General features: G+C 50.3%; 1 protein-coding gene across 1 annotated transcript in view; it reads right to left on the bottom strand.

Annotated features, from left to right (window-relative positions):
* The window catches only part of TMEM63A (transmembrane protein 63A), a 60548-nt gene extending 56909 nt beyond the window's left edge, over window positions 1–3639 (bottom strand). Inside the window, exon 1 of the mRNA XM_066595149.1 lies at window positions 3544–3639. The gene's annotated coding sequence lies outside the window, so the exon portion shown is untranslated. The remainder of the gene's footprint in view (window positions 1–3543) is intronic.
* Between the last annotated feature and the right edge of the window lie 21297 nt (window positions 3640–24936).

Raw genomic sequence — 24936 nt, 5'->3', positions numbered from 1 at the left:
CAAAATGCAAGATACGAAAGAGAGCGGGTGGTAAGCTATTGTGGTTTTTCCACAAGTTTCTACGGTAGATGTGATGTCCGGCTGCTCGGACCCGCCTTCGGCCAGTGTTCATAGAGATTAGCGCATTCTGCAAAAAATGACCCCCAATCTGTCACTGGAACTTTGTAGGCATGAAATATGTCACATGTCGGAAAGTCCAAGTGTCCCCCTCCCCCCGCCCCTCCCCCCACGGGTCAGCGCTGGTCAGTCATTCTGAGTAGGCAAAGGACGTGTTCGGGTCCTTTAGGCTCCATCCGGACCTTCTCTGATTACTTAGGCTGCGCTCACACAAACCTCGCACGAATATGAACTCCATTTTTTTAATGGTGTCGTATACACAAGCGATATTCCCCCCCCCCCTCACTGCAGGTCCTATTTTTTCACGCCCCTGGGAACGCACCGCCTATTGTTCTTAACGTGACAGTCAGCACATTGCATGCGGGCAGCGGGCGCGATGTGAGGCTTCCCGTGAAATAAAGTTTGTGCATCGCGGGAGATTCTCGCCCGTGTGAATAAGCCCTTACTCAGACATACGTTTTTTTAACATTTGCGCAGTTGTATATGTATTTTTACACGTCGGCAGGAGACCGTGGTACAAAAAAAAAAAAAAAGGGATATTAATTAGTCCGTCTTGCTCTTTTGCGCATCAAAATATATATGGAGTATAAATTCCACATATTTCACAGACCGTAATCGCACGCGGCCGTGTAAATGAGCCCCAAGTCTGTAATCACATGGTGCGGTGAGATCGCTGCATTTAAATCCATGGAAACCACTGCAAAAACGGTGATCTAACCAAACTTCTACGTGGATTACCTCCTTGTGTAGCGTCGCTGAGCCCCCGGGGCGTCCAACAGATCCGGAGGAGGAACTAAACAGGAGGAACCAGAGAGCTCAGCAAATACCAGGAGCCGCGATTATATTCTGGCAGAGCCGGTTACAGAACATCCTCAGCGCTGCAGAACGCACACGGACCGCCGTCCCTCCTCAATAACACATCCAGCGCCATATACCGCCCCCTGCAGCCACGTTAAACGGGAGAAACCCTCCCGAAAACGTTATTTCTGCTCGTTGTAGATTGTGAATTTATGTCTCACGTAAATATATTTGGCGCAGAACTCCGTCGCCTTAAGTACATTTTTACCTCCTTCAGATAGGCGGTTTTTTTTCACGTGAATGTCAATGGGATCTTCTAATGTTAAAAACGCATTGCGCAAAAATTGCAAACCACGAACTATTTTTTCTCTTTAAGTGGAAAAGGAGTCCACATAAAAAAAAACAAAAACGGACAGCGTGCGGTCCGTACAGTTAGTAAACATACGGACTGAATGTGAACGGAAAATACGCATACATGAATGGGGCTAAGGACGCAATTCATAAAAACAGCAGACATGTTGCAGGCGCGCACCGCAGTAGCTGCAGCGACCGGTGCTGCAGTCTATAATGGCAAAGTTACCCGTGGCCAAACATCCAGCGGTTTTTGCGAATTTCTTGTTCCATTCGGTTGCGCCGCTGTTGACAATTACGGGATGCGATGTCACATGACTGCGGTCACCGCCTCGGATTCGCACAGCCAAATTCACCCTTCACCATGCGGGGTTAAAAGTACCTTCACACAGAGGACCCATCCTTCGCTCCGGGAGGTCAGTGAAGCGTGCGGAAGGCACAGAGCGACCATTGTTCGTTCAGCGCTCACGGAGGGGATCTCCGCGCTAACGTGTTCGCGAGTCATTCAAATACGGACGGCGGCGACTTTTCATCAACCAGCGACTATTTTTGAGGCGAGCCGAAACGAAACGACTAGCGAGTAACGTATCGCTGGTCACGCTGCCGCGGTCGCGGTTATACGGAACGACTACCGTTTATATTCGCTGTTTTCACCCGTTATGGCTCCGCAACCGAAAACGCAGCACAAGGTCCGTGGATTTCTGGCGGGACGCCGAGTATCGTCTTCTGTGGGCCCGCCCTCTGCAGATATACGGGCCGGCGCTCCGCAGCCATATTACACACCGCCAGGGTTAATATATACGCCGTATTGTTTGCCCCCCCCACCTAACGCTCGTCATGAGAACACGTGATCGCACACGCAATATTTGCGCTGGAGGCGTCCGTTTAGAGTTTTCTCGCAATGAACGCCTCCAGGCTGTAATCGCTGCCGGCTTCACGCAACAAACATGCATTAAGTCCACAACGGCCGATTCCGCGCCTAAATGACGATTTCGCGACGGATTTTAACCCTTTAATGCCACAGGAAGTCAGCATACATCCTGGTAGGGTAGTAGTTAACACAACTCAGAAAGTGAGCCCGCGCCGCTCTGCAGCAGGAGACGGCTGCAACATCAGGGGATCAGCGAGAGAACCGAGCCCCGCTGTTAACCCCGTACATGCTGCATGTAAAGGGTTCACAGAGGGCGGACAACAGACAACGGTATCTGGGCCCGCTGTGTTCTCTTATCGCTATTGTAAGGGATAATACACTGCAGTACAAAAGTACTGCAGTCTATTGTCATAGTGATAACAGCTTTTGTGATTCAAGTCCCTGATAGAGGGCAGAAAAAAAAACCCTACAGCTGTGGAGCCGGCGGCGTGCCTGCATGCTGCCACGTATGGTGGTCACGTTGTATTGCGCATGACGGCGTACTCCCTGTCCTGCGCAGCGCACGGGTTTTGTTTATACTTTTTGTATACATCTCAAATATATACGCGGCAGAGTGGGACACGCTGCGTTCTTTTTTGCGCTCGCATATCACGCAATTCCAACAAACGGATGTGATCAGAACTGCGTGAGGCAGTGTAACGATCGCCTTCGAATTACCGCGTATCACACGGTGTACGGCGCCTGTTATCACACGGCCGTGTGAGCGCGGCCCAACTGTAAAAAAAAAGAAAAGGCGCCGTAACGGCAGGATCCGCGCGGTACGGATTCTGAATGCGCAGCGGGTTGTTTACGCCGCTGGATTTGCGGCCAAATTCCGCCTCTTTATAATGATTCCGCACCACGTGATGCATGTTTTGCGCTGCGGGATGTCACCCCAGACATGCCACAAAAACGTGCGCCGTGTGTGAGCGCAGCTTTAAAGACGACCGGCGCTTTCACGCACCGACAGCCATTTTTGGCTCCATATAGCGAAGGACCCTGAACGAATGGGGGCACAAATACGCGCGCGCCATCCCCGGACCGGCACACGTGTCTACTTTCCGCCGTTCTCCGTATATATTGACCCCCTTGGACTCTGCAGAAGTTTTTGCAAACTTTACAAAAAGTTTAGTCCAAGTTTCCGTAACTTTACGTGACGCGACCCGCGAGACCGCGCCGTTATTATCTACGGGGCGACTCCGCCAACTTACCGCTAAACGTCACACGGATATACAGAACATGACCCCCGAGACATAGAGGGGCTTGTGAAAGTAAGTGCCCCCTCCTGCCTTATCACATGATGACCCTGGTAACATATGGTATTAACCCCCTCCCTCCCGCATACATCTGGGGGGGCAGGCACTCACCCGCAGGCACATGGGGGTCGGGCAGGTGGAGTTCGGGGTCTCCTCTGATAACTGGTCTCCTCTCTGTCAGCTGCTTCGGAGTTCCTGGCTGGGAGGGGGCGGGGAGGACTGTACTGCGCATGCTCAGTGGGGCACCGCTGTATATACTCGCTGTGTGAGGTTATATATGTGTGCGTGGACTGTATACTGCTCAGTGCAGCTACGTGGACATAAGGGGCTGATGAGAAAAGTCTTAAAATAAACACTATCCCTGTTGCCCATAGTGACCACTAGAGGGCGCCTCGGTGTCCTAAAACTCCCCCATTAGCGCTCATTTATGAAAACTGACCTTGTTGCCCCTAGCAACCAATCACAGCACGTCTCTCATTTCTCAAGCTGCTGAGGTAAAATGAAAGCTGCACCGTGATTGGTTGCTGTGGGCAACAGAGGTTTTGGCAGGTTCATGTATGTCTCGGTGACCATAGCAACCAATCACGGTGCAGCTTTCATAAAGGACACAAAACCTTTTATTTTGTCATTTTTGTTTTCCTCATTTTCACAAAATCATAACCCTTAGGCTGGTTGTACACGAGCGAATTTGCACTGCGGAATCCAGAGCGGGCGTCCGCCTCCGGGTTCCGCGGCAAAGGCCTTCAATAGCATGCAATGGAAAGGCGCTTTTTCCTGCACCCGAGCGGAAATCAACTGTGATTTTCCAGTCGCGGAGGAAAAATCGCTGCATGCTGTATTTATGAGCGGAATCCGACCCGGCCATGTGCAGCCGGCCTTAATGGAGGCCGTCCGACTCGCGGCCCTTCCGTTATTGACTTGGGAAAAGCAGGAGTTAAAAAAACAATCTGTACTGCGCATGTCTGACGGCGAGCCGTGCGGACCATCCGCAGTACAGACGAGAAGGCTAATGAATGTCAGATACGCGCGGACGCCGGCTGGGTACAGGGGCGGAAACCGCTGCGGGCTCCCGAATGAATGCGAAGTCCGACCCAGGCTAGGCCGGTCTCACACGATTGGACAGGAATTGCGAATTTTGCAAGCGTTTCAAATTAAAAGAAAAAATAATTAGTCATTAAGGCCGGGTTCATACGTATTTGTGCGCGAATGAGTGTAGAGTTTTTGTAGAACAAATGCTGCAATTTTGTGCGTGCGTTGTCGGGTTTTACTGCACTTTTTGCGTGCGCAATTCTTGCACAATTGTACCCGCAAAAGATACGCACCGATGCTCTCAGCCGTAATTACTTTAATGAGTTCAAGATGTGTCCTTTCTCCTGCACATTTACGCAGTTTTTCACGCGTCTTCTAGCATATTTTGCACGTTTTTGCGCATCCCCATTGACTTCTTTGGGGACTTTTGTCGCCCAAAAGCGCAGGATAACAGAACATTCAGCATTTTTTGGCCTTACCTTATGAACGAACCCATTGAAATCAATGGGCGCTATTCTGAGTGTTTACGCCCATGTGAGTCTCGCCTCAGGCCGCCTGCACACGAGGGGACCGCATTCCGGATGTAGGATCCTGTAGCGGAATCCGACCCTGTGCGCAGCCGGTGCCCCCCGCGTACCTGTCAGTCGTGTGCAGCTGGCCTTCTATATATGGTCTGGAGGGCTCGCAGTCCGTCATGCACAGTACAGATTTTCCCGCGCCGTCGCTAGGCAATGACGCGGGTCCCGTGACCTTTCTCCTATTGCCTTCAATAGAAGTCGTATGTGCGTAGCCAACGCAAAAATAGAACATGCTGCGATTTTCCCTCCACGAGCGGAAAATCGCTGTTTATTTTCGCTCATGTGCAGGAAAAAGCGCTTTTGCGTAGCATGTAATGGCAGGTATTTGCTGCAGAACCTGGGGGCGGACGCCCGCTCCATATTCCCCAATGCAGATCCGTCCGTGTGCAGGCGGCCCAATGAGATCCGGACTTTGGGCAGCCAATGAAGTTTGCAGACATGTCCTTCCTCTGACCAAGCCTCAACCCTGCGTGCCGTATGGCATGGCGATCGGTCATGTTGGTGAAGACATGGAGCTGTACCGAAAGTACTGCAGCAGGGGAGGTGATGCTACATTGTCTGGGATGTCTCACTATAACCAACGGTCCTAACATCCCGTTAAGTTAAAATGTTTTGCGAGTTGGGCATTAGTTAAAATACAAAAAAAAATAAGGCCTACTCACCTGTTTTCATCCCTCGCCGGTGGGAGTCACGTGACCACTGCAACCAATCAGAGGCAGCAGCGTCACCTTCCCAAACTCCTAACATCATGGCGGCCAGGATGAGAGCGCTGATGCCAGGAGTTCGGAAGGTGACACGGCTGCCTCTGATTGATTTACCATCGTCTTGTGACAAGCTGCTGTATTGTGGCCTCCATCCTGGCCTGACCGCAGATCTCCTGTCCCATAACATTTATATTCTTCCACCAGCTGAGCCGTATTGGGTCTTGTTTAATGTGGGACGAGTCGTAGTTTTCATTGGTACCATTTTAGGCTACATGTGACTTTTTGGTAACTTTTTATTGTGTTTTTGAGAGGCTGATAAATACCAATTCCGCCATTCTTTTTGTTACACCGTGCAGAGTGCAGATCTTTATGAACGCGGTGATACCAAATATGCCCCTCTTTCCATTGCTCAAAAATTGGGAGGTATGTCTACCTATGACATCACCAGATGTATCCCTAAGCTTCTCCTGCAGAGTTTACCTGTGATGTCACTGGATTTACTCTAAGGCAGCCTTCACACTGGCGATAAAATTGCACGATGCGAAAGTGGCCAATCACAGCCATTCATCAAACACTGGCTGTGATTGGCTAACCGCCAGCCAATCACAGCCAGCGCTTCCAGGAGGCGGGTATTTTTCAATCCCTGGCCCAAAGATGAAGAGGAGAAAAAGTGCAGGGACTCGGGGAGAAGCTGTGGCGGCGCCCCGGACAGCGCTGGAGAGGTGATGTATACCTTTTTTTTCTTTTCTTCAACTACAGCTTATTTTTGGGGTAGGGCTTGTATTTCAAGCCCCCAGCGAAAATGCTCGCATGTGATGCTACAAAATCGCGGTATTGCCGCGGGAAGACACAGCGATATTACACGGATGAGCGATGCGATATTGCAGCGATGCCGTGTCGCCCGTGTGAAGGAGGCCTAAAAGTTCTACACTCTTCTTGGCACCACTCCATGGTTGAGCAATACTATCTTCCTTGTCAATATGTCACTTCCGTCCAGAGATGGAGAGTCATGTGATGCAACACGACCATCCAAAAACAGTCAGAAAACTTTCATCTGAGGTTACGCAACTGCCGGATGTCCAGGAAACGAGCGCGAGCGCAGTGTGTCACCGGGGTTGTGGAAGATTTCGGAAGGATGTGTCACATGACGGTCCATTGCCTAAGATGTTCTGATGAAAAAGCATTGCTTACCTGAAGTGAATCTGACACTTAAAGGGGGATTCCGGTGACATTAGGCTGCTCGGCTCCATTCATTTCAGTGAGAATGCCGGAGATCGCCAAGTGCTTTAACGTGGCTACTTTCATTGTATTGAAATAGAAGTATGGCTGAGCATACGCGTGCTGCTCCATCATTTTGCCAGTGATGAGACCCCCATTTGGGCAATTAGTGGGTATCCCAGTGGTCGGACTCCCACCGATCAGCTAGTTATCCCCTATCCTTTGGATAAGGGATAACTTAATATCACTAGAATAGCCTTTTAAAGCCATGGCAGGAATCCACAGCTAAGCTTTGGCGTTCCACCATAGGCTGGTCTCACACGGACGGATTGGATTCCGCATGCGTGAGCCTGCAGCAAAATCCGAATGCGGCCACGCAAAAATGTTTGAATCTGTAGTGAGTGCGGCCAATTAATTTTATGCGCAAATACGCATGCATCATGCATATTTGCGAGGTTTCAATTGACCTTAACCCCTTCATGACATGGCCTATTTTGAGCTTAAGGACGCAACAATTTTTGGCGGATTTTCTTCTCCGTTTATCAAAAGTCATAACTTTTTTATTTTTCCGTCGACAAGGCCGTATGAGGGCTTGTTTTTTGCGTGGCGAACTGTAGTTTTTATCGGTGCCACTTTTGGGTACATAGACTATATTGTAAAACTTTTTTTTTTTTTTTTAATGATAGCAGGGAGAGAAAACGCATCAATTCTGCCATAGATTTTTTTTACAGCGTTAATCATGCAGCATAAATGAGACATTCCATTTTTTCTGCAGACCGGTACGGTTACAACGATACCAAAATTCTTACATTTTTTTTAGGTTTTCCCACTTTTCTGCAATAAAAACCCTTTTTCTTGGAAATCTTTTTTTTTTTTCTAAATCGCTGCATTCAAAGTCCTGTAACTTTTTTATTTTTTAATGAACGGCACTCTATGAGGGCTTATTTTTTGCGAGACAAGCTGTAGATTTTATTGGTACCATTTTGGGGTACATATGGCTTTTTTGATCACTTTTATTGCGTTTTTAGTGAGGCAAAATGCTAAGAATTAGCATTTTGCCTCAGTTTTTTAGTGTTTTTTTTAGCGTTTTTTTCCGTGCAGTCAAAAGCATATGCAACTTATTGTACGCGTCGTTACGGATGCGAAAATACCAAATATGTGGGATTTTATTTTTTTTTTACCTTTTTTTATGCTAATCTGAGAAAAAGCATAAAAAAATGTTTTTTTTTACTCTTTTTTTACATTTTTTTAATTCATTTTTTTAATCTTTGTTTTTTTTACACTATTTGAGTCCCTCTGAGGGACTTTAATCACTGCCCTGATGATTGCTGTTATAAGGCATGGCAGAGCTACTGCTCTCCCATGCCTTATCGCTTATACAGCGATCCTAGGCATAGGCAATACAGGACGCCAGTGTCTGGCGTCCTGTTGCCATGGTGACAGGCCGGGCTCTCGCGATGACATCGCGAGTTCCGGCCGGAGACACAGAGGGAGCCGCGCTCCCTCTGTGAACTCTTTCCCTGCCGCGATCTACGTAGATCGCGGCAGTGAAGGGGTTAACAGCGGGGGCGCAACTCCGATGCCCCCCCGCTGTAGCAGCGGGACGCCGGCTGTGACTGACAGCCGGCTCCGGCTGCGGGATAGCACGACATCATATGTGATCCCGTGCTATCTCCAGGACGTAAGTTTACGTCCTGTTGCGGGAAGTACCAGGCTGCCAGGACGTAAACTTATGCCCTGCAGCGGGAAGGGGTTAATGGCCTATTAGGGACCAAAATACGACATACTGTGTGTTTTATCACATGCATGAAAAACACTAGAATAAATAGTCCAATGCAAATCAATTTGGGCTCAACGCTCCGTATTGCATGTGTGATATGGAGCGCACTTACGCCTTCACACTGGCCATGAAATTGTACGATTTTCCAGCCCTGCGAGAAATCGCTAAATTACGAAGCCAATGGCTTCCAGTGGCTCCCTTCACATGTGCGACGCGGCGTGAAAACAAAATTAGAGTATGTCAGTGCTTTTTATGATCTTGACCATTGTTGCCAATAGGGCCGGCAGCAGGAGCGCCGGCCCCATTGAAAGCAATGGGAGATGATCGTGATTCCTCTGCTACTTCTGTGACAGAGGATTCGTTCATCCGCACGACGAGTCCCATCATCACTGAACACCGTGACAGCAGTGGCAGGGGATTCCTTCAGACCAGTGGGGAGTCCCTTCATTACTAAACACCGCGTCAAGGATTTTCGGGCGAGTGGGGTCTTGAAATATAAGCCCTACCCTGAAAATAATTTCTAGCTGCAGAAAAAAAACACTAAAACATCACCGTAGTAGCGCTGTCATCTCTGGTGCATCTTCTGGCAGGTCCCCGACACTCTTCTTCAGCATCTCTTCTGGCCGGCGACCCGCCTCCTGAAAGCGCTGCCTCTGATTGGCCAAAGCACTCAGTTAATCAGAGGCAGCACTTTCAGGAGGCGGGGATTTTTATTTCCTGGCCATAAGAGATACTAAAGAAAAGTGGCGGGGACCTGCAAGAAGATGCGCTGGAGATGACAGCGCTACTAAGGTGAGGTTTTGTTTTTTCTGCTGCTAGAAATTATTTTCGTGGTAGGGCTTATGTATCCTTGACGAAGGGAGTCCTCTCATCAATTAACACTGTGATAATGCTGTCACAGTGTTTAGTGATGAGGGGACTCCCCGTGGGGATGAAGGAATCCCTTGTCACAGCAGTGGCAGAGGATTGCGATCTTCTCCCATTGATTTCAACGACAGCCACGGCAGGCGATTCCTTCAGCCCTGCTGTGATGCGAGATTGTTTCCCTGCAAAAACGCCACACATCTACGGCTTTTCAGAAGGATCGCGAGAGCGATATGGGGTCGTGAATCACAGCCTGATATCGCTCTTGCCAGTGTGCAAGAGGCCTAAGGCTGCGGTCACATGGAGCGTAAATCCCGCAAAATGACCGCATGGAAATACCATGAGATTTCCATGGTAGAATGCAGCTTCAAAACTTACGCCGTTCGGCGCGGGTTCGCCGCCTGCAATCCACTGCAGCCTTCTCTCCCTATAGAAAATGAGAGATGGCGATAAAACGTACATGCTGTGGCTTTGAATAATCGTTGGCTCGTTCAGTCTCTTATACAGCAAATGTGACCGACTGAATGTTTTCTCGTTTAACCCCTTCCCGCTCCAGGACGTACATTTACGTCCTGGAGCATCGGGGTATGTATGAAGAGAGGTTGCGGGGCGACCTCTCTTCATACAGCGCAGGTATCAGCTGTTTAGTACAGCTGACACCCGCGGGTAATAGCTGCAATCGGCCATACGGCTGATCGCGGCTATTGACACTTTAAATGTCACTGTCAATTCTGCATTTAAATCCCCCGAATGATGTTCAGGAGGTCCCGTACGGCCCCCTGCGTGGTGAGATCGGGCACATCGGTGTTACGGGCACATTTTAGCGCCCATATTGTGAACAAGTGTTCTGGCCCGATTGCACGTCTGCTGACCCGAACCCACAGCGTCATAGAGCATTATGATTCTACGGGTTCAGTTTAGTGCATGTAGTTGGGGAGCAACACTTGTCTTTAATACGAGCGCTAAAACACACGCAATGCAGTCCGATGAAAGCATCCGTAGGCCCAAGGTACAGGGGATTCCGCTGCAGGCTCCTGTGTCTGGAGGTGTTCGCACGGATCTCTCTTCTTCCAGGACATCTGTACTGTGGATGGTTCCGCACGGCTCGCTGTCGTACATTCGCAGTACAGATTTTTCTTCTCCTGTTGTTCCCACGGAGTCTGCAGTGTCAGCTGCGGATCAGACGGCTTCCGTGTACTTCAATGGAAGCCGTCCGTGCAGGAACTGCACTGAAATGGAGCATGCTGGGAATGATTTCCGCATCCAAAGATCCGCAAATAAATCCGCATGCTTTAATTCAGCTGCGCACGCCCGTTTCCCTATGGGCAACTTGTACTGCGGATCATCCGCGCCGGTTCCACCCCGCAGATTCCGCAAGTCAAATCTGCCCGTGGGCATAGGGCCTTATACAGGAAAAACGTAAATATCACATTATTGGACATAAATAAAAAATAATTTAATTCTCCTTTTCAACCCAAAACGAGAAGTCAAGCATTCGCCCTGAAATGTAGATGCCATTTAGAACACATGGCGGCGTCGCTCATGGCAACCAGATCCGGGCTAATAGTTCCTACGCAGTAGCGGCGCGGCTTGTTATGACGTCTTCAGCCGCCCGGTTGCCTGCAGGTATCTGATGGTGTTGGGCACATTGATCCCCCTGAAGGCCGGGTTGGTGGCGGCAATGTTATGCAGGATGCCAACGACCTCCGACTCCTCCATATTCTTTATGCTGCTGAAGAACAGTTGCATGGCGTCCGTCTGCGTTTCCGGGGCGACTGGCTCAACGCTACTGGCAAAGTTTACTGCGGCAGACTCTTTATCAGCCTCATTCGCCAAGCCTTGCGGATTTCCCGGTAGCTCCTCCCACAGCTGATTTTGCGGCGCTTGCTCCTCCCAGAACCCCTCCAGCGCCTGCGTACAGTTCTGCAAAATGCGTTTAAGAACAGCGGCGTCTTCATTATTCCGTATCTCAAAGTTTTCAAGGTAATCCAAGAATTCGCCGTTGTCTTTAAACTCCGATGGCTGCCCCCGGCATTTGTCGGACCTTCTCTCTGGCCACCGAGGCGATTTGGGTCGGAAATCTCCATTTTGATTGGCGCCTGTCATGGTTTTGCGGTCAGCTGCTTTGCGGTCGGTCTTCTTGACCTCCTTGATTTTTTTCCTTCCGTAGAGCTCACAATATTTCGCCGCCGCCTGCCGCAGCGCTTTGGCATACACGTTCTTCTGCGGAGGTATGGAGGGCCACACGGATAATTCGGGGGCGTGCTTTTTTAGATACTTTGCGATGTGGTCCAATCCGCTTATATGTGTGAAGAAAGGCCGGCGTTCCCCATGGAAACCGCACAGCGCGCACTTGTAGCGGTACCTCCGCTTTATCTGCAGCTCCTCCACACACTCCAAGCCCACCAGGGGCTCCAGCGGTATGAAAGCGTCAAGGAAATACTGAAACCTGTTCAGTTCGGAAGGTTGCATCAAGAAGAGAAATTTGACGTATGCGCTGTGTTTAAGACCCACCACGTGATCCCACAAGTCAGAGGCCGCCGAGCAGGAGACCTTACAGAGCTCACACACATACGCTTTATGCTTCGGCTCTTTAACAGCCGCCATGTTGGTTGATTGTACGACGTCACTTCCGCCATCCGCAGGATGTGACGTGCGGTGCTGGCGGCTGCTTGGTTGGCAGAGGTTAGAGTGGAGTGTCTGGAAGGAGGTCAGGTGACATTGCTTCGTCACGTGACCTGCGGCGGCGCGTCTTGCAGGGTTGTGAGTTTGTGGGGGCGCAGGAAATTTAGGGGTGAATTGAAAAGTACGTGTGTTGTGCATAGGGGGGTTCTATGGTTGGGGGTGATTTTAGGGGAGCAAAGCAGGCACAGAGTGAGTTTCTGGGGTGAATTAAATTCATGTGGAGGGGTAAGAAGAGGTTTGATGTTGGCAGTCATGTGATGCTAGTGGTCATGTGACTTCACAGAGCTGCTTTATGCACGCTTAAAGGGATTGGCCAAGTATAAAGAAGGTCTGATCAGAACAAACCCCGGCCTAATTCTGGTTTCCCTCCTTTAGGCCGCGCTCACGCGGCCAAAAGTGTAAAACGCTGCGGCGCCAAAGTTTATGGAACGAATTCACAAACAAGTGCCGGTTTTTGTAGATCGGGGAGGGTCATTCTGGGGTAATTCTTCCTTCTTTGTTTAAAAAAAAAAACCAAAAACCAGATGGCTCCTTCAGAACTGACGGCAGATTCAGGCCTCCATGGCGGACGGCCGCACCGCGGATCTGCAGCAGATACCGCTCATGGCACGCTATGGGAAATCAATTCGTCCCGCACACTTGTGGAAACCAATTGCGGTTTCCGCTAGCAGAGTAAAAATTGCAGCATGCTCCATTTTTTGCGGATTCCAGACGGACGGCTTCCATTGAAGTTGTCGTCCGATCCGCGGTTCGTCCGTAATCACAAGCGGATGGCGCGGCAAAGGCAGGAGTTTAAAAAAAAAACGAAAATCTGTACTGTGCATGTCTGACAATGAGCCGCGCGGACCATCCGCAGTGCGGGAGAAAATGAAAGCAGGCAGGTACGCGTGAACGCCGCTGCTGGCGGAGCCGGATTCCGACTGCAGGGGGCGTAAGAAGGCTAAATCAATACTTCGAATATAAAAAAATACTTTCGCACCGTTGATGTCCGTCGGCCCATGTGAATATATATCCAGGCTGCGGCCGGCCGGGGAAAGTAAAGCCGGGCCCATATGGACGGGTCAGACTCCGCATGCAGGAGCCGTAGCGGAATCTGTCGCTGCCCGGCGACTGCGCGTACCTGGAATGTGTTCTGTATTGCTGGACACGTCGCTGGCAGACATGTTTTTCCCGCGCCGTCGCTAGGCGATGACACGGGTACCCTGACCTATCCGTAATGTCAATTCAATTGAAACTGCCCTACACGCCGGCAGGCCGACCTCCTCCAGTTGGGCATGGGGGACTTTCATGCCAACCGATAAATTGTTCAGATTCCGGGACCATCTGCGGCTCGCCGTCACACATGCGCAGTACAGATTGTTTATTTACATCCTATCATTTGCGTGCCGTCGCTAGGTGATGAGGCGGGTACGGGCGACCTATCTGCAATGCCAACTGCGGATGGGGCGCGGGTAGGATGGCTTCAGTGATTTCAGTGGAAGCCGTCCGTGCAGAATCCGCACAAGAATGAATAGAGCATGTGTTTTTGCAGCCTAGCATACAACATTACTCTGTGTGTTTAACCCCTTAGTGACCAAGCCTGTTTGCGCCTTAGTGACGGAGCCAAATTTTGGAAATCTGACATGCGTCGTTCAGCATAGCATAACTCTGTAAAGGTTTTGCATATCCAAGTGATTCTGACACAGTTTTTTCGCCACATGTTGTACTTCATTTAGGTGGTAAAAATAGACCCATAGAATTTGTGTTTATTTATTAAAAGTACCAATATTGGAAAAATTTTGAAAAAATTGTCATTTTTTCACATTTTCAACTGTAATATCTCAAATATGTCCAAACATACTGTACACACTTTTGCTAAGATATATATTTCCATCAGTTTCCTTTATTCTGGACGCACATTTGAAAAAACTTTTGTGTTTTTTTTAACCATTTAGAGCAGTGGTCCCCAGCCTTTTTGGCACCAGGGACCGGCTTCAAGCAAGACCATTTTTACAAGGCCCGGCAGGGTTGGGCGGGACATGGGCGGGGCTTTGGTTATATGGGGCGGGGTTATGAAGGGGGCTGGAGTTTAGTGCATTCTTAAAATCATGACATTTAGAATGTCCTGGCAGTACACCCATAGGGCAGTATATAATCTATCCCCCTCCCCAGCACACACACATAGGGCAGCATATAATTTATCTTCCCCCCTCCAGTAATAGACAGCCCCCACCTCTCAGTAATTAGCAGCCCCTCCCCCTGTAATAAATAGGCAGGTGTACCCCCCCCCCCCCGTAATAAGCAGGTCCCCCCCCAGTAATAGACAGCGCCCCCCCCCCCCAGTAATAGGCAGCCCCTTCCCCTGTAATAAGTAGCCCCCCCCCAGTAAGCAATCCCCCCAGTAATAAGCAGGTCCCCTGCAGTAATAAGCAGCCCCCCCAGTAATAGGCAGCCCCTCCCCAGTAATAAGCAGCCCCCCCTGTAATAAGCAGCCCCTTCCCCTGTAATAAGTAGCCCCCACCCCCCCAGTAATAAGCAGGTCCCCCCCCCAGTAATAGGCAGCCCCTTCCCCTGTAATAAGTAGCCCCCACGCCCCACCCCCCCAGTAATAAGCAGTCCCCCCCCAGTAATAGGTAGCCCCCCCCAGTAATAGGCAGCCCCTTCCCCTGTAATAAGTAGCCCCCCCCCAGTAATAACCAGCCCCCCCCCAGTAATAGGCAGCCCCTTCCCCTGTAATAAGTAGCCCCCACCCCCGAGTAATAGGCAGCCCCCCCATAATATGCAGCACCCCCCCCCAAGTAATAGGCAGCCCCCCCAGTAATAAGCACCCCCCCAACCCATATACTTACCTCCTCCCTGCTGTCAGCGTCGCTCCCTCTCTGCTTGCCCTGACGTCAGTGTGCAGCCCGGAACGCTTCCTCCCCGAGTCCTCTCCTGCGGAACTAATGAGCAGGGGACTCGGGGAAGAGAATCCTGGCTGCACACGGAGATCAGTGTGCGCCGGGATCAGCGCGATTACCAGCGGGGAGCTGCGGCGCCCCTGCTGGTAATCGCTTCAGTGGTCAGCGGCGTCGGCACGCCGTGGGCCACATAACACAAGGCAGTGGGCCTGTGTTTAGAGCAAAAGTTCCCGGCGGTGCCGCGGACCGGCACTAAACACCCAACGGCCTGGCCCCGGTCCGCTGGTTGGGGACCCCTGATTTAGAGGACGTACAAATTTAACATTACTTTTCAGCATTTTGAGGAGCACTTTGTTTTCCTGCACCAAGCCAAGTTTGCAAAGGCTCATAAGTGTCAGAATAATAGATACCCCCCCCAAAAAAATGACCCTATTTTAAAAACTACACCCCTTAATGTATTCACTGAGGGGGGTCAGGAGTATTTTGACCTCACCAGTTTTTTTCTGGAATTAATTCAATTTAGAGGAGAAAAAATAAAATGTCATATTTTTGCAAAAATGTCATTTTAAAGACATATTTTTTCCTATAGTGCACATGAAAATGAGGATTTACACCCCAAAATGGATACCCCTGTTTGTCCCGTGTTCAGAGACATACCCACTGTGGCCCTAATCTTCTATCTGGATGCACAACGGGGCCCAAAACAAAAGGAGCAGCTGGTGGCTTTCAGAACATACATTTTGCTTGAAGACCTTTTAGGCCCCATAGCACTTTTGTTGAGCTCTTGAGCGGCAAAAACCATAGAAAACCCCCACAAATGACCCCATTTTGAAAACTAGACCCCTTAATGAATTCATCTAGGGGTGTACTGCCCATTTTGACCCCACAGTTTTTGAATGAATTCAAGCAAAGCAAAAGGAAAAAATTGTGATTTTTGTTTTTTTGTCAATTCTGTCATTTTAAAAACTGCCTTTTTTTTACAGCACACACATATATGAAGACTTGCACCCCAAAATGGATACCCCTGTTTCTCCCGTGTTCAGAGACCTTAGGGCCATTGTGGCCCTAATCTTATGTGTGGATGCACAACGGGGCCCAAAATGAAAGGAGTAGTCAGTCAGTGGCTTTCAGAACAGGAATTTAGCATGAAGGTGATTTAGGCCCCATTGCCCACTTGTAGAGCCCTTGAGCGGCCAAAACGACAGAGAACCCCCACAAATGACCCCATTTTGAAAACTAGACCCCTTAATGAATTCATCTAGGGGTGTACTGTGTATTTTTATCCTACAATTTTTGAATAAATCTAAGCAAAGCTGTAGGAAAAAATTACGATTTTCATTTTTTTGGCAGTTGTAACAATTTAAAAACTGCTTTTTTTGTACAGCACACATAGGAATGAAGACTTTCACCCCAAAATGGATACCCCTGTTTGTCCCGTGTTCAGAACCATACCCCTTGTGGCCCTAATCTACTTAAAGGACACATGGCTAGGCCTATAATAGAAGGAGCACCAGTTGGATTTTAGGGTACAACGGAATAAATTCCAGGCCCCATTGCCCACTTATTGAGCCATTGAGCGGCCAAAACGATAAAAAACCCCCACAAATGACCCCACTTTGAAAACTAGACCCCTTAACGAATTCATCTAGGGGTGTACTGCGTATTTTGGCCCCACAGTATTTGAATGAATCTAAGAAAAGCAGAAGGAAAAAATTAAGATTTTCATTTTTTGGTCAATTTTGTCAGTTTAAAAACAGTTTTTTTGTACAGTGTACATAGGAATGAAAACGTTCACCCCAAAATGGATACCCCTGTTTGTCCCGAGTTCAGAAACATACCCATTGTGGCCCTCATCTACTTACAGGAAACATGGCTCGGCCTATAATGGAGGAAACACCCATTGGATCCCATGCTTTTTGGGGGTATTTCGTGACCTCAGTGGCAGGTATGGGGTGTCACTCTGTGAGTCTCCGTAATCTTGCTGCGGTGTGGTGGTCTCACACAGAAGGCGCTCAACAAGCTGCTCCTGGAACTGCAGGAAGGCGAGCGTTCCCGGGGCTTCTTGTAAATTACGTATTACAGGTAGCGGTCTGAATAACGCCGGGCTCAAGCAGCCGTAGGTGGAATCTGCTTGCGGAGGCCCGCAGCGGATCCCATCTGTGAGCCCGGCTGTGACCCTGCGTACGGCCGCGTAATGTACTGCGCATAACTGCATACTCACACAGGCGGTCATTCGCAGTAAACCTTTTTTTTGTTTGTATTTCCCGCACCGTCGCTTAGCGATGACCCGGGTACCCGCAGCCCGTATACAAGGTAGTTGCGTATGGGCAGCGGGTATATCCGCGACCATGGAGCACAATGGGCTCTATGTTGGGGATATCTGCAGTAAAATAGAACCTCCTGCGTTCTCTTTTCTGCGAGTGGATTACGTAATTCCGACCCGCTAATGTGAGCAGAATTGTGTAATCCAATGCGATTGATCTGCGTATTACCGCGGATCAGACGCATGCGGAATCCGTAATTCCTATCCGGTCATGTGAGACCGGCCTAAGGTAGATCGCTACCTTTTTTTCACGTGACAGGGGACCGCTCAACGAGGCCACCCGTCACGGCTCCAGGCTCTCGGCGACTGATGGTCGCTGAGAGCAAGGAGAATTTACATTTCCTGTGCTCCCCGACTCCTGCGCATGTGTCCGATGTTTTGCCGGCGGTCGCATGTGCAGAATCTGGGAAAGTTCACAGAGGAAGATCGGGTCGGGGTGCAAATACGGAGGCCTCCGGTAAAAAGTTCATCTCCTCTCACTGATCGCATCAATGAGGGCAGATGAACCTTCACCTTTTTTTTACTTTTACGTGCTCGCCATTATCCATTGGATAACAGCGAACACGTGATCAGGAACCGCTCACCGCGGCTCTCCGTGAAATCTCCAGGCTCTCGGCTAAGTTTTGTAGCCAGGAGCAGGGAGATTTTTAAATTACTCTGGCAATCCACGGCTTTTGCACATGCGTCTGCCACTTTGGCGACGGGCGCATGCGCAGAAGCTGGAGTAAGGTCCGCGGATAAATCAGCGGGCCTGAGGCCGCCTGCAGACAGCCGGGTCAGATCTGGCTGCGAGAATTCTCGCAGCGGGACCCGACCCGAGCATCTGCAGAGAGCAGCGTGACACTCACCTGCTCCCGCAACCCCGGCTCTTTCATGTGCCGGCTGCCGGGCAGCCGGCGCATACGCAGAGCGGAGCCGGCGAGTGACGTTTCTGTGTGGGGCAGAAATAGAGCATGCCGCGATTTGTTTGCCGCGCGAGATTTCGCACCGCCAAATCGCGGCTGTCTGCATAGGATTGCGTTTGTTAACGCAATCCTATGGCAGCTTCCAGGAGCGGAAATTCCAGGGGAAATCCTGCTGCGGAATTTCCGCCCGTCTGCAGGCGGCCTTAGGTATGTCATTTCATCCTCCCTCACAGATATGATCCGTGGGGGGAGATGAAATGTAAGCTTTTTAAACTTTTTTTTACTTTTTACACTCTTTTTTTACTTTAAATGATCACTGTTATCCATTGGATAACAGTGATCATGTTCCTGGTATAATCTCTCTGCTCCTGGCTACACATGGCAGCCAGGAGCAGAGAGATTTTGAATTTCCCGGGGCTCGAGCCCGTCTGTGCACATATGTCAATCATCGGGTGCGCAAGCGCAGAAGGGGACCTCGGGTCCCAGGAGAACAGGACATCGCGGAGGACCCAGGGTGAGTATTTTCACCTCCGCTCATGGATCCGATCCATGAGGGGAGGTGAAACGGACACTTTTTTAAAAACTTTTTCGCGATAGCCTTCAGTAGCTGGGAGCCAGGAGATTTTGAATTTGCCGGGGGCTCCCGGGCTGCTGCGCATGCGCATGACATCATCGTCTGGCGTGCATGCGCAGAAGAGCGGTAGCGGGTCCGGGAGGACCAGATCTTCGGGGGCCAGCGCGGAGAAGGTGGGTGAGTAATTTCAGCTGCCCCGATGGATCCGATCCATCGGGGCAGCTGAATCTTTAACTTTTTTTGTACTTTTTTGCACTTTAATGCGATCGGCGCTATCCATTAGATAGCGCCAATCGCATTGCCGGGGGAGACTGCCCGCAGCCCAGGATGACAGCTCCATGCTGTCAGATACCTGCGGGCACCGACAGCATGGAGCTGTCATGTCCTCAGCTAACAGGGCTTTAATCCTAAGAGGATGCATATTTCTACGTCCTCTAGGATTAAAGCCCACTTAGTGAGGACGTAGAATCCCGATGGAGCCGTCACTAAGGGGTTTAATATTATTGTGGGTTTTTTGCGTGGATAATCGTGGCGTATTTAAGCATGCAGAAAAAAAACTACAAGGCGGACAATTAAGTTTACGCGCAAATACGCATTCATCATGCATATTTGCGAGGTTTCAATTTACCTTAATGGCCTATTAGGGACCAAAATACGACATACTGTGTGTTTTATCACATGCATGAAAAACACTAGAATGAATAGTCCAATGCAAATCAAGTCGGTCTCAATGCTCCGTATTGCATGTGTAATATGGAGCGCATTTACGCCTTCACACTGGCCATGAAATTGTACGGTTTCCCAGCGCTGTGAGAAATCTCTAAATTATGAAGCCAATGGCTTCCAGTGGCTCCCTTCACATGTGCGACGCAGCGTGAAAACAAAATTGCAGCATTTCAATTCTTTTTGCGATCTTGCCTATTGTTGGTGGCAGGAGCGCCGGCCCCATTGAAAGCAATGGAAGATGATAGTGATTCCTCTGCTGCTGCTGTGACAGAGGATTCCTTCATCCCCGCGACGAATCCCATCATCACTGAACACCGTGACAGCAGTGGCAGGGGATTCCTTCAGCCCAGCGGGGAGTCCCCTCATTACTGAACACTGTGTTTATTGATGAGGGAACTTCCCGTGCAAGGATTTTCGGGGAGCGGGGTCTTGAAATATAAGCTATACCCCGAAAATAATTTCTGGCTGCAGAAAAAAAAACAAAACATCACCTTAGAAGCGCTGTCATCTCCGGCATGTCTTCTTGCAGGTCCCTGACACTCTTCTTCAGCATATCTGCTGGCCGGCAAATGAAAAATCCCCGCCTCCTAAAAGCGCTGTCTCTAATTGGCTAAGCACTTAGTAGCGCTGTCATCTCAGGTGTGTCTTCTTGTAGGTCCCCGACGCATATTAGCCTTTTACTCCCCACTTCTACACAAGCCAACCTAAACAACCAATTACCATGAATCGGCCAAACCGAATAATTAGTCACCAGAAATGAGTAAATCGAAACAACCAATCAGGTTGCGAATGGTGCGGATTTGGGGAGTAATATAGATATATGCGTCCCCGACACTTCTTCAGCATCTCTTCTGGCCGGGGACCCGCCTCCTGAAAGCTCTGCCTCTGATTGGTCACAGCGCTCAGCCAATCAGAGGCAGCACTTTCAGGAGGCAGGCATTTTTCACTTCCCAGATAGAAGAGATGGTGAAGAGTGGTGGGGACCTGCAAGAAAACGCGTCGGAGATGACAGCGCTTCTAAGGTGATTTTTTTTCTGCAGCTAGACATTATTTTCATGGTAGGGCTTATATTTCAAGTCCCCCCTTCCCCGAAAATCCTTGCCACGGGGAGTCCCCTCATCAATTAACACTGTGATAGTGCTGTCATAGTGTCCAGTGATGAGAGGACTCCCCGTGGGGATGTTGGAATCCCCTGCCACAGCTGTCACAGCAGTGGCAAAGGATTGCAATCTTCTACCATTGATTTCAATGACAGCTACGGCAGGCGATTCCTTCAGCCCTGCTGTGATGCGAGATTGCTTCTATGCCAAAACGCCTCGCATCCACGGCTTTACAGAAGGATTGCAAGAGCGATATGGGGTCGTGAATCACAGCCTGATATCGCTCTCCCCAGTGTACAGGAGGCCTAAGGCTACGGTCACACTGAGCGTAAATCCCGCAGAATGACCGCACGGAAATACCGTGAGATTTCCATGGCAGAAATGCAGCTTTGAAACTCACACCCTACGCCACCTGCATTCCGCTGCGGCCTTCTCTCCCTATAGAAAATGGGAGATAGCAATAAAATTCACGTGCAACGGCTTTGAATTCCGTGCGGCATGTCCGTTTCATCCCAGTTTGGCCACAACAGCTTCTCCGCAGCGCGTGGACGAGATTTTTGCTTAACTGAACAAGCCCCGATCGACTTTCACAACCAGCAGCTGGGGCTCGTTCCTATTGCTAGTACCCACTGCTTTGGGTGGCCTAGGATATATGCAGCTAGGACAGCCCTATTCTTAGGCCGCGTTCACACCGCCGTGTTACAGGCACATTTTAGCGCCCATATTGTGAACAAGTGTTCTGGCCCGATTGCACGTCTGCTGACCCGAACCCACAGCGTCATAGAGCATTACGATTCTACGGGTTCAGATTAGTGCGTGTAGTTGGGGAGCAACACCTGTCTGTAATACGAGCGCTAAAACACACGCAATGCAGTCTGATGAAAGCATCCGTAGGCCCAATGTACAGGGGATTCCGCTGCAGGCTCCTGTGTCTGGAGGTGTTCGCACGGATCTCTCTTCTTCCAGGACATCTGTACTGTGGATGGTTCCGCACGGCTCGCTGTCGTACATTCGCAGTACAGATTTTTTTTTTAAAAATCTCCTGTTGTTCCCACGGAGTCTGCAGTGTCAGCTGCGGATCAGACGGCTTCCGTGTACTTCAACGGAAGCCGTCCGTGCAGGAACCGCACTGAAATGGAGCATGCTGGGATTTGATCTCTGCATCCAAAGATCCGCAAATAAATCCGCATGCTTTAATTCAGCTGCGCACGCCCGTTTCCCTATGGACAGCTTGTACTGCGGATCATCCGCGCCGGTACCAACCCGCAGATTCCGCAAGTCAAATCTGCCCGTGGGCATAGGGCCTTATACAGGAAAAACGTAAATATCACATTATTGAACATAAATAAAAAATTATTTAATTCTCCTTTTCAACCCAAAACGAGAAGAAGTCAAGCATTCGCCCTGAAACGTAGATCCCGCATAGAACACATGGCGGCGTCGCTCATGGCAACCAGATCCGGGCTAATAGTTCCTACGCAGTAGCGGCGCGGCTTGTTATGACGTCTTCAGCCGTCCGGTTGCCTGCAGGTATCTGATGGTGTTGGGTACATTGATCCCCCTGAAGGCCGGATTGGTGGCGGCAATGTTATGCAGGATGCCAACGACCTCCGACTCCTCCATATTCTTTATGCTGCTGAAGAACAGTTGCATGGCGTCCGTCTGCGGTTGCGGCGCCGGGGCGACTGGCCCAACGCTACTGGCAAAGTTTACTGCGGCAGAGTCTTTATCAGCCTCATTGGCCAAGCCTTGCGGATTTCCCGGTAGCTCCTCCCACGGCTGATTTTGCGGCGCTTGCTCCTCCCAGAACCCCTCCAGCGCCTGCGTACAGTTCTGCAAAATCCGTTTAAGAACGCCGGCGTCTTCGTCATTCCGTATCTCGAATTTTTCAAGGTAATCCAAGAATTCGCCGTTGTCTTTAAACTCCGATGGCTGCCCCCGGCATTTGTCGGCCCTTCCGTCTAGCAACCGCAGCAATTTGGGGCAGAAATCCCCACTTTGATTGGCGCCTGTCACGGTTTTGTGGTCCGAGACCGTTTTTGGCAGAACCAGATCCCTGTCGGTGAAATCGTTCCCCTTGACCTCCTTCATTTTTTTCCTTCCGTAGATCTCACAATATTTCGCCGCCGCCTGCTGCAACGCTTTGCCGTACTTCTGCGTAGACATGGCGCGCCGCACGGATAATTCGGGGGCGTGCGTTTCTAGATAGTTCGCAATGTGGTCCGATCCGCTTATATGGCTGAAGAAAGGCCGACGTTCCCCGTCGAAACCGCACAGCACGCAATCGTAGCGGTTACCTCGCTGCATCTGCACCTCCTCCACACGCTCCAAGCCCACCAGGGGCTCCAGCGGTATGTAAGTGTCAAGGAAATACTGCAAGTTGTTCGGTTCGGTATGTTTCACGGGGGAGACACGGCTGACGTTTGTCCTGTGTTTATGCCCCATCACGTGTTCACACAACTGGAAGGCCGACGAGCAGGCGACCTTACAGAGCTCACACATATACGCTATATACTTCGGCTCTTTAGCAGCCGCCATGTTGGTTGCCTGTACGACGTCACTTCCGCCATCCGCAGGATGTGACGTGCGGTGCTGGCGGCTGCTTGGTTGGTAGAGGTTAGAGTGGAGTGGCTGGAAGGAGGTCAGGTGACATCGCTTCGTCACGTGACCTGCGGCGGCGCGTCTTGCAGAGCTGTGAGCTTGTGGGGGCGCAGGAGGAGATTTAGGGGTGAATTGAAAAGTACGCGTGTTGTGCATAGGAGGGTTCTATGGTTGGGGGGTGATTTTAGGGGAGCAAACGAGTGAGTTTTGGGGTGAATTAAATTCATGTGGAGGGGTAAAAAGAGGTTGGATGTTGGCAGTCATGTGATGCTAGTGGTCATGTGACTTCACAGAGCTGCTTTATGCGCGCTTAAAGGGATTGTCAAAGTATAAAGAAGGTCTGATCAGAACAAACCCCGGCCTAATTCTGGTTTCCCGCCTTTAGGCCGGGCTCACGCGGCCGTAAGTGTAAAACGCTACGGCGCCAAAGTTTACGAAACAAATTCACAAACAAGTGCCGGATTTGTAGATCAGGGAGGGTCATTCTGGGGTAATTGTTCCCAATTGTGGTTTCCGCTCCCGAAGGAAAAATTTGCAGCGTGCTCCGTTTTTTTGCTGATTCCGCACGGACGGTTTCCATTGAAGCCGCTGTCCGTTCCGCGGGTCTTCTGCAATCACAATGACGCGGGAAAAGCAGTACGAAAATCTGTACTGTGCATGTCTGACAATGAGCCGCGCGGACCATCCACAGCGCACGTGAAAATGAAAGCAAGCAGGTACGCGTGAACGCCGCTGCTGGCGGAGCCGGATTCCAACTGCAGGGGGCGTAAGAAGGCTAAATCAGTATTTGAAATTAATATATAAAAATACTTTCGCACCGCTGATGTCCGTCGGCGCAGGAGAAAATATATCCAGGCTGCGGCCGGCCGGGGAAAAGTAAAGCCGGACCCATATGGACGGGTCAGACTCTGCATGCAGGAGCCGTAGCGGAATCTGTCGCTGCCCGGCGACTGCGCGTACCTGAAATGTGTTCTGTATTGCTGAACACGTCGCTGGTGGACATGTCTTTCCCGCACCGTCGCTAGGCGATGACACGGGTACCCACGACTAAAGATGAGCGAACGTACTCGGTTCGGGTGTTTTTGGACCCGAGCACCGCTTTTTCCGAGTAACTGACTACTCAGACGAAAAGATTCTGGGGGTTCCAGAGAGGGGGGGGGGGGGAGAGCTCCCCCCTTTCCCCACTGCTAGCCCCCGCTCCACCACGCCGGCCCCCAAATCTTTTCGTCCGAGTAGTTAGTTACTTGGAAAAAGCGCTGCTCTGGTCCAAAAACACCCGAACCGAGTACGTTTGCTCATCTCTACCCGCGACCTATCCGTAATGTCAATTCAATGGAAGCCGTCCGTACGGAATCCGAACAAGAATAGAACATGCATTGTCTTTATTTCCGTGAACGGAAATCACAATCTCGCTGTCTGCTCATGTAAGCGGACATGCGGATGTTCTCGTAATGGACGCGGCTGGCGATCGCAGATTCCGCAGATCACATCCGGTTGTGTGAGTCGGCCTGATGCTCAATTTGTAATTTTTCAAGGAC

The sequence above is a fragment of the Eleutherodactylus coqui genome, chromosome 3, assembly GCF_035609145.1.
Source record: "Eleutherodactylus coqui strain aEleCoq1 chromosome 3, aEleCoq1.hap1, whole genome shotgun sequence".
Lineage (NCBI taxonomy): Eukaryota > Metazoa > Chordata > Amphibia > Anura > Eleutherodactylidae > Eleutherodactylus > Eleutherodactylus coqui.
The sequence above is the reverse complement of the archived record's forward strand: the minus strand, read 5'-3'. Positions and strand labels throughout refer to the sequence as shown.